The sequence below is a fragment of the Centroberyx affinis genome, unplaced genomic scaffold (assembly GCF_046629955.1).
Source record: "Centroberyx affinis isolate AG114_WGS23_722 - 3 ecotype Tasmania unplaced genomic scaffold, CSIRO-AGI_Caff_v1 ptg004217l_1, whole genome shotgun sequence".
Taxonomy (NCBI): Eukaryota; Metazoa; Chordata; class Actinopteri; order Beryciformes; family Berycidae; genus Centroberyx; species Centroberyx affinis.
This window is the reverse complement of record NW_027281961.1, coordinates 21,655-32,686: the sequence shown is the minus strand read 5'-3', so window position 1 is coordinate 32,686 and position 11,032 is coordinate 21,655.

Sequence of the window (11,032 nt, the reverse complement as noted above, 5' to 3'; positions counted from 1 at the left end):
CTTTATGTATATTACAGTTCTATACAGTTTCTAACAAATCTTACTATGTCTTAGCCATAATTATTTAGTAATTGCTACCTATGGAGAGCCTCACTTTGCCAGAGCTTTCTCCTGCTGAAGAGTCCCACAGTGACAAGGTAGCAAGTTCACTAGTTTACTAAATGTACTCCCTCGTTTCATCGATTCTGCCATTATGCGAAGATTTTCAGGAATGGGAGGGAGGGAGGGAGGTGCCAAGCTAATTTTTTTATAAATTTGAAAGCGATGGGAGGGAGTGGAAGGACCTTCGTTCCTGACCAGAAATTGACAAGAGGTGAAAACAGCAACACAGCTGGCCTGCGTGTGTGGATATCAGTTTATATCATTATGTCTCAATGAAATCTCCACATAGCATACATTACTGCCAAGAATAAACACCACAGTGGTGTTTAGAGTACACAAGACACTAAATCATAGTGGTGTCTGGAGTGCCGTAAAGTAAGCAATCAAAACACCATTGTGGTGTTTGGATTCTGGGAAAGTCAGCTATTGAAACACCAAAGTGGTGTGAAAGTAAGGTATCAAAACACCATATTGGTGTTTGGAGTTGCGGAAAATAAGCTCTTGAAACACAAGGTTTTACAGTTCCAAGTTTGACAAACTGTCATGGGAGCGGTTGTTCCATTGCTTGCCTCTCCTGCTCCTTTCACTCCCCAGTCCTGCCATTCTCCACCTGTCCACCAGATGTCCTCGGACTTCCCCTCATCACCTGTACCAGAGTATTCATCTACCCCACCTTGCTTTAGTCCTGAGAATTACATGTGGATGGGAGGGGCTATGTTCATTCAGGTGTGTCAGGTAGTATAGACTGGAAGTAGGAAATGGTTGAGGGAGAAATGTTTGGTGAGGGAAGGGCATACGTTTTCTTTGAACCACATTAGTTATTGAATCTTAGTTTATCTTTTTGATCCTTTTTCGTTTTTTCCTGAAAATTACAATGCTAGAAAAGTGGATTTACATTTTTTGATCTGCCCTAATTCTTTTTGGAAGTATTGAACAAATACTTATTATATTTGTCAACACAACTTGGACTCATTGGATTCATTTTGAATGTGCGTATCAAAGTTCTACCTCGTCCCACCAATGATGGAATGAAAAAAAAAGCCAATACATGTGTATATAGAGTTTATATGATTTGTGTGTGTGTGTGTGTGTGTGTGTGTGTGTGTGTGTATGCATATTGCGTGTGCATTTATGTGTGCGTATATAGCGTGTGTGTATAGTGTGTCTGTATGTGTATACTGTGTGTTTGTGTATTGTGTGTGCACAGTAACTGTATATATGTGTATACTGTGTGTACAGTGTTTGTATTTGTATAGTGTGTGTATTGTGTGAGCGTGTGTGTGTGTGTGCTGGTCTGTGCTCTACTGAACTAAGGATGTCACAGAAATGGAATACTGTGAAGAAAAATAAATGCTTATGTGGTTAAAATAAAATATCTATTTCTGAGGGACACACACACCTCTATATTGTTATTGTTTATTTAGATCCCCATCCTCTTCCTGGGGTCCACAAATATTATTGACAATACTTTTGTGAATTGCTACATATAACATACACCTATACATACACATAGATACATATATGTATATGTGTGTATATATATATACATAATTATACATACACATAAACTACACTACTTCAACACACAAAACTATATAGTCACAGAAATAACTCCTTCATTATTAAAGCTCCACAAGTAACTAGAGAAAGAAAATAAAGATGCTGTAATTTACAAGAGAGCTAAATTACAAGAGGGGCAATTCATTATGGGGAAATAAGGTAATAATCAGTGGTGGAAGAAGTACTGAGATCTTTTACTTCAGTAAAAGTAGCAATACAACAATGTAAAGATACTCCATTACAAGTAAAAGTCCTGCATTCAAAATCTTACTTAAGTAAAATACATAAGTATTGGCAGTTTAGTTTAGTTTAGTTTTATTTTGCACAATTTAAGAAAATACACAAATGACAAAGATAACAAAATAATATACAGTGCAGGGAGAGGCAGAAAACCCAATGGGCTTATTTGAAGCCTCCACCTAAAAAAATGTAAAATTGTTATGGAAAACACAAAAATAACATACAGAAAATAATATGACCACATAAAAGTGATGGCAAACTAATAAAAACGAAATATATATAAGCAACAATAACAATAATAACGATAATAATATCAAAATTAAAGGCAAAAAATGTGAGTGTTTGATATGTATGAGTGAGTGTGTGTGTGTGTGCAAGTGTGAGCTTGGATATGTGCATACGTGTGTGTGTGTATATGTGTGTGTGCATGCGTGTGTATGTTTGTGAGGGGGATATTGGTTTATACACCTGTATTGACTCCTGAGCAATAGTATTGGCAGCAAAATGTACTTAGAGTATCAAAGTAAACATACTCATTATGCAAACTGTCCCCATTTAGAGAGTTATATTTTTCATAAATTATTGGAATATTAATACTGATTTATTGACATACATGTACATGTAAGCAGCATTTTAAAGTTGTCAACGTGAAGCTAATCTTAACAATTTAGCTATACTTTTGGGTAGTCTAATCTATAACAATGCTATTTTATTGTTATTTTATAAAGATGATCAAATGTTTTAAATATAAAATATTGATCTGAAAAGTAACTAGTAACTATAGCTGTGAAATAAATGTAATGGAGTAAAAAGTACAATATTTCCCTCTAAAATGTAGTGGAGTACAAAGTAGCATAAAATGGAAATACTCAAGAACAAGTACCTCAAAATTGTACTGAAGTACAGTACTTGAGTAAATGAACTTAGTTACTTTCCACCACTGGTAATAATATAGATCGAATAAGAATAATCTTTGTCAACATAATAAGCAATTTGCACCAATTATCCAATTTTATATATATATCTCTATCTATATATGTATATGGTTATGGTATGGTATATGTATATATGGTATGGTATATGTATATATGGTATGGTATATATATATATATATATGTGTGTATGTGCTGTCTGTGGTTTAGAGAAAAACATACGTCTCCCTGTGAACACAGTGGTGCAGTGGTGTATGGACTGTGTTAAGTGTGGTTAGCAGTGCCTTTCTTGTCCCGTCTCCCTCGACCCTTGGCTCTATTACCTGTCTACTGTCTAAAGTGTGGCTGTCCATGTAATGTCCCTTCCCAGGACATCCAGGAAACGTGCTGGGAACATTTACCCTAACCTTCCTAATATCCCGAGAATGTTCTGACAACCAAAAACTGTTAGCTGGGTGCTCTCCCTGCAGCTCTCCGAGGCCCAGAGTGACATCCATGTGACGTTATGGCAGGCAGCTGCTTGAGCGCGTTCCCTGACTGAATGCAAAGTCTTCCAGAGATAACTACTTCACAGTGCTGCTATCTTCCATTTTACAGCTGGGTAAACAGGCACATTTTTATACCACGTTTACTTTCATCCAAGTAAGAAAGGCAATCATATGTGCAGGACCAGCTCATGCCCATATATGACCACATCACACCGCTGCCCAAAGCTAAATTACACATGCACCAATTTACTGGATGCAAAGTAGTATGTCATTACTTTTAGTGCTTCTCTATAAACATCTCTTGTTGAATGTGTATTTGTCTCGAGGTTCCCATGCCACATTCAGAGATGGCGCACAAGAGTTCCATGACACTTTTGTACCTCAGCCAGTCTTAAGTGGAAAGAAAAATCTCCCTTGGAATGTGACTTTTAGTCAGTTGATAATAAGCTCATTGCTGATAGTTACATCTGGAATTTGTGATATAATTATTTAAAAAATGTTCTTATATCCAGATTCATTGGGACTTGTTGACACATGTTGGCTACCCTTCATTTTCTGTGCTGGAATTGAAGATATCTCGATGAAGTAAAGATCCATTCATCTGGACCCGCTAATATCCCCTAACCCTTGCTTGTCGATTGCTTACTGTTTGTCCCATGAATATTCTTGCCTCTCTTGCTGCGGCTGTGTTGCTTTGCCTGCTTGTGTATGCTACTCCTGTTCTGCTGCTGTATTGCCTGATGCTGCTGTCTGCTAGCTACTTGCCCGTTGCTTGTGTGCTAGACCGTATGTCATATTTATGTAGTGCTTGTTGTCACACGTAATGCTTGTTGTGATTGTATGTAAGTAGTGGGTGTGTTGGAAATGTTTGGATGTGTGCTGCTGTCTTTTTAATTTTTGACATTTCTTTTTAGCCCCTACCCCCCTCCCTCAAGAGGCTTTGCCTTTTGCCAGGTCGCCATTGTAAATGAGAATTTGTTCTTAATGACTTGCCTGGTTAAATAAAGGTTAAATAAAAAAAAAAAGAAAATCTGTTTTTCTCATGGTGAGCAAGCACCAAAGTTTGCTCACTTCAAGCGCAATGGGATTTACCTCTTAAGTGTTAGCATATACTTTGAAATGATTAAATATTCATGATTTTACTGATTTGATTCTGTTTATATGTTGGGCTTTAGCTTGCTATGCTGTCTAATGCCGGGCTCAGATTACAGGATTTTTTCCAATTTATCGCTGATTCGCCCCCTCCCGACAAGTCAGAGTCGGAACCGAAGTTCAGCACAGAATATCTGGTAATGTGAGCTGTGTACAGATGAAATTTTAACCCGAACCGTTTGAAGACGCATCGGAGCAGAGCAGGGGCACAACTTCACCTACTTCCAAGGTGCATAGAGAAGGGAAAAAGGTCTAAAAAGGTCAAAACTCCAGCAACACTTGTAGTATATAGAACAACTTTATTGTTAGACCAACGTGTTTCGGCTTGTGGCCTTCATCAGGGTCATCATGAAACACATTACAAACAACATTTAAATAGGGTAACAGAAAAAATTCAAAAAGGTAAAAAAAAATAAAAGACAACCAATCATATACAAGACGCATTGGAGCTGCCCCGATACTTTCTAACCTGTTTGACATTTGCGAGTTGAAACCTGGACGGCGACGTCACTTCATTATGCCTTTCGACGTTGGACAATACAACTTTAACGTCCCGGCTGGCACTTTTAGCACTAGGCTAGCAATAGCGTACCAACGTTATAACAAACATATTAAGACTGATGGTTAAATTCTCACCTGCCTGTGTCTGTCTCTCCAGCCATTTTCTCATCCAAATTCATCTGGCCTTTCGCTTTTCTTTGGCAAACTACTGCAAACTACTGAACAAAAAGCCAGCTGTTCCGCCTCCATGTTTGCCTCCTGCCTCTCCATGGTATAGAGATAATCTTAATAATATCTTGTAGTGTGTGATGCACCGTCCTGTTCTAAACTTGTAGTGTGAGCTTGATTGCGATTTGAGAGAAGAAAATCGGTTAAGTTTCTCCTTATGTGTGTGATGCAACCAGATTTCAAAATCACTTAGTATTTTAAAACCCCTGTAATCTGAGCCCAGTTTAACTTGTCTAGTGCTACAGTGTGAGACAGTTAAGAGACCTGAGAAAATATTCAGAAGATTGACATGACTGTTCATCCCTAGCTAAATAAATGGAAGCAGGTAGTGTTATTGCTGCATGTCCTCCATGGATCATGCCCTTGCTGTGCCCGCATATCTGTAGTATAAGTGGCCTGAAACGTGTTGCTAGTGGCTGTACCTCCATGCTATATTGTATATCTGTAATGTTTAACCATACGGATACATGCTATATTTGGTGATAGTGTCATGAGACATGTAGCGTCACACTGTGCCTTTCATTGAAGCTAGATAGGCAGATGCAAAAACGCTAATCTAATATGTAGTGAAAAGAGAGGGCCTGTATCAGTGGGTGTGTCCTGGACAGTACAGGTGTGGATAAAAGCAGGTACACTTCTACTACAGCTCTCAACTCTGAGACACACAGACGGCTGCATCAGACCAGATACTCACCTGCTGAGTCTGCACACCTCTCTGATCTACACTCTACCAAGCAAACAAGATCCCAGCACAGAAACAGGTAAGTTTCCATTTTAATTTACCACTAATTTACCATTACCAATATTGTTTGAATCATTATGATACTCAAAGCAAAGCAAAATTAACTTTGAAATTTGATAAATCTCAAATTAATCTCCAAGTGAGTCCAAACAAGGGAACATTGCGAAGTGGTGCTGGAAACAGGATATTACATTTGAGCCTGATCTGACAGGCAGTAGAACAATAATAATCTTACAGTGTGAAACTAAAATAGAACATGAAAAGTGCTATATACAATTATTATTATTATTATTATTATTATTATTATTATTATAGTTATTATTGTTATTAATAAACGGATACAAAGCAGGGTCAGTACAGAGGAATAAAATACAACCCAGAAGCAACAGTACATAAATCAAAAAACAGCAGGAAATCAAAATAACAATGCAGTCGATACCTATATTTATTCTAATAGAATATCTGTAAATAAATAGTTTGACTAATTAACGTAATTAATAACAGTGTTATATACCCACATGAACTTTGATTAAACTGAACCCATGCTCCTGTATTTGAATATGCTTGATGGGTTGTCAGTGTTGGGTTTTTATTTTTATTTTTTTGATGAATATGTGTACCTAATTCTTGAAAATGTGCTGAAATATAATTATGATCCACATAGTGGACTTTGATGCAGTAAGGTTTAGGGTCTTCAACACATAGTGGACTTTGCTGCAGTAGGGTTTAGGGTCTTCAACACATAGTGGACACTACTGCAGTGGGGCTTTATGGTGGATGAGACTTGTTGCTTTATTTTATTAGGCACTAAGGAGGCAATATTTCTTGGTCTGTTAACAATTGATAATGACCTGTAACTAAAATAACATGAGCATTGAACTGGTGTGTTTTATGCTGTGCTGTAAATAATATTTAAGCCAAAATGATAAAATCCACTCCATTTTCCTAACAGCCTTATTGCTAAGAAACACTGGAATGTCTGGTAGCACTGTAGCAACAAAGTTACCATCAAAACAGTGAACAACCATCTTAAATACCTATGTTTTATTCACTGTGTAGATAAACAGTGGACAAGTAGCTATATTTTATTCACTGTGTAGATAAACAGTGGACAAGTAGCTATATTTTATTCACTGTGTAGATAAACAGTGGAAAAGTACCTGTTTTATTCACTGTATAAACAGTGGACAAGTACCTGTTTTATTCACTGTGTAGATAAACAGTGGAAAAGTACCTGTTTTATTCACTGTATAAACAGTGGACAAGTACCTGTTTTATTCACTGTGTAGATAAACAGTGAACAACCACCTTAAGTATCCATGATTTCTTCACTGTGTAGATAAACAGTGGACCAGTGTTGAGTCTATTTCGGTACCTCTGTGGGCATGCAGATATACCCAGCCCATATGAGCCATCTGTGAGCATTTACGTGCTCAATATTTTTTATTTTCAACAGTAACAAAATGACACAATACAAAATGATACAATACAAAGACCTACAATTAAGACAAGACATACCGAAAACCACAACACAAGAGCAAACACAACCACAGTCACAACCCGGTGAGTTTACTAAAAGTGGTTTGCATGTACTTATTCAGTTATATTTGTTACCCCCATACTTACCACTCTGGACCATTCTTCTTTCAGGTATATTGCTATTGGGGGCCAGTCCCTCACAAACTCCTCAAGAGTACCTCTTAACACATGTGATAGTGTCTCCAATGGCAAAATGGACATACGTTTTTTTTTTAAATATCAGGGGGCTCTTCGTCGGGCCATTTCTGTAATATTATGAGGCATGCAGCATATAGAGCAATTCTAAGAATATACCTGTACCTGCGTTCATAATTCGAGTCTAATCCCAGTACAAAGTGATGTGGATTTAGAGGTATATCTATCCCAAATATTTTCTTAATCTCGTTTTGGACTGCCAAAAAATTGCAATTTTAAGGCACGACCACATAAGATATGTACCACAGCTATTTTTACATTTCAGACATAATGGAGAGCACATAGGATCATATTTACATCGAATAGCTGGGGTTACATGTAGTCTGTGAATAATCTTATATTGGGTCTCATATGATTTGTTAGAGCATGTAATTTTCTTTGCGTTCTTTAAAATGTTTCGCCACATCTTATCAAGATGGGACCCAAAATCTTCCCCCCAGGATGTTTTACTATTGATAGTAGGGATGTTAACAAACATTTGATCATAAATATAACCTATAACTTTCTTCCTTAGAGAAGAAGCTTTCAATAGTATCTTTTCCAAATGATTCATGTAAAGACCACTCTTATATATTGGTGTGGATTGAATGTAACTCCTAAATTGTAAATAGCGGAAAAATTGTGCTTGAGGAAGGTCAAATTCAGTCCTGAGTTGTGAAAAGGATTTAAGAGTTCCTCCTAAAAAAAGATCTTGTATTTTAGAAATACCAGCATCCTTCCATGTTTTCCACATCTGGACAAGATTGTGCAAAATCAGGATTACATACAATAGGTGCCAAAACAGAGTATTGATTCATTATCTCAAAGTGCCTACGTACCTGATTCCAGGTTTTGAGAGTATTTCTAACATTAAAGTTTTCCTTCATCCCCTGTATTGAAACTGCATTATTTGTATATGGCATGTCCGAAAGAACAGGCTCACACCCGGTAGTTTCCAAGTCAAGAAATGTAGAATTAACGTCATTTTTCATCCATTCTGTAATGTATCTAATTTGTGAAGCCCAGTGATAATACATTATATTGGGAAGTGAGCATTTACATACAGTACATCTCTACATAATACAGGTCCAATATAAGCAATATAACAAAACAAATAATGGAATTTATCATCTTACACTGCAAAAACTATTTTGCATGTATAATGTGTTTTTGATGAACGATTAATAGTCCATTGACTCTGTTTCATCACTTAGGTATATAGGCATAGAACAAGTTTCTCCCTCCAGGCGAGGAGCATACTGGGTTTTCAGAGTTAAACATGCTCATCCTAAATGGCATGAATATAGATTATGAGCTCAAGCCAATCCTGTAACATATTATTGTGTTTTTGGTGTTCATTAACTAATGTAAACTAAAGCATTTGCTGACCTGAATTAAACATGCATAACAACATTAACAAAGATTAGTTCATGTTAAATGCACATGAACAACTGCATTAATCAATGTTGATACATGAATTAATACATGTTTGTTAATAGTATTAACGAATGGGTTAACTAACATGAATTAAGCATGAACAGTGACATTAACAAAGAGCTTGAAGAATTCCATAACCTATTCCATGTTTTATTTTATTCTTCTGTTTGCATTTTCTAGTGTTACCATCAAGCATTAGTGTTTAACTCTCACTGGTAATATTGTCTTTAAATCGCTTATTTTGAAACACTTGTGATAGGGACATCTAATGGTACATTAATGTAATAGTTTTGAAGGGTTAGGGGTTATTTAATATGGCTGGTTTGGATATGTAAAAAAAAAAAGTTATCAGTAGCCTGTATCACTGCTAAAAAGTTTATCATTGTTTAAATAATGAACCAGTGCGCTATTAAAATTGCAATTTTTACTACGGCAACGAGTGTATTTGTTTTGACATTTGTGTACTAGCATTGGCTGTAGGCCTATTATTATAACAAGTGCTTCAAAACACAATTTCAAAAACACCATTCATCTCAATTAATTCTAAAACCGTCCTCACAATGAAAGAATGGACATAAGATTTTATTAATTTCCTGCTATCGCTTGTGAAATGAATTGGTGTAGGAGGTAAAGCAAATGTTGATCAGCATTTTTGCAGGGAAATAGTTGGGATTGATCCATATCCGTGATTTGTTTTTGTCATCCCAATTAGAAGGCCTTATAACTAACTTTTATGACAGATAAACAAAAACAGGTAAATACAATAAGATACTGTATGTTTTAAGTTAGCGAGCTCCTAGCATTTGCATGCCTGACATCTCTTTGTCTAACATTAATTCCACAGTTCACTGCGCTGCTTTCAGTTTCTGAAATGAATAATAAACTTAATTTATATAGCACCTTTCAAAACAGTTGTTACAAAGTGCTCATTACTCATTAATTGTAATGAGATTACTTCATTCATTACTCCCTGAGGAAAGAATTACTTTCTAAAACATACTAATCCTCTAATCTTCTAATCCGCACTGCAATGGACAGTACATTGGCAGACACCAATTATTTATTTTTTGTGCTTTATTAAGCAAGTAATAACCTGATTCAAAGTAAGTAAACATGAAAGATTACTGCCTTTGGACAGAACAAGGTATAGCCAATAGCTCAAAGTAAAAGCTTTCAATGAGATTAATTATTAATGATAATAGAGGACATGGATGAGAAATTCAATCTTTGCCTGTTTAGTAGGGGTTGAGGCATTCTCACGGTCACCTGTCGGCATACGGCCCACGCACCGCTTCACCCTGCGATGTTGTCTGATCAAGAGCTTGGACAGATTGCTTGTGGAATTTGAAGCTGTGAATAGGTGTTTCTGGCCTGGACATAACCAATTTCACGGTGATATTCTAACCTTTACATGACGTATCTCCACTTATCAAAGCATCCAGCATTCTCTGGCATTGCTCCTCTATTTTGTTTACATCTACCTTTTTTAATCAATGCCTTGTGGCATTTTTCTTTTGAAATTCTTTGTTTAACGCAAGTAACATGATTTACTACGGAAGCCGAGAACGGCCGTGCTTGCGATAATTTTTTTTAATGCCATTATCTCGAGATCACGAGATAATCAACCCGTTATCATGAGAAAACAAAATGTCGTTTCCTCTTATTACTTATAATTTTTATCAGAGATCAGGAGTGCCATGCCAGCATGCACAGATGGCGTCTTGACAACTGACAACAACGTAACTGCTGCAAACAAAACAACACATTTATGTCTTGACTTCCTGTTCAGTTATGAATCCTCCCCAACAGAGGCGGCCTTAAGCATCTGGGGGCCCGTTTCAAGAGCTAATGTGCGAAAAAAAAAAAACATAAAAGAGAAAAAAAAGCGAGGATTCAAGTTGGTTTGCATCAATAATGGTATATTGTCGGACTTCAAC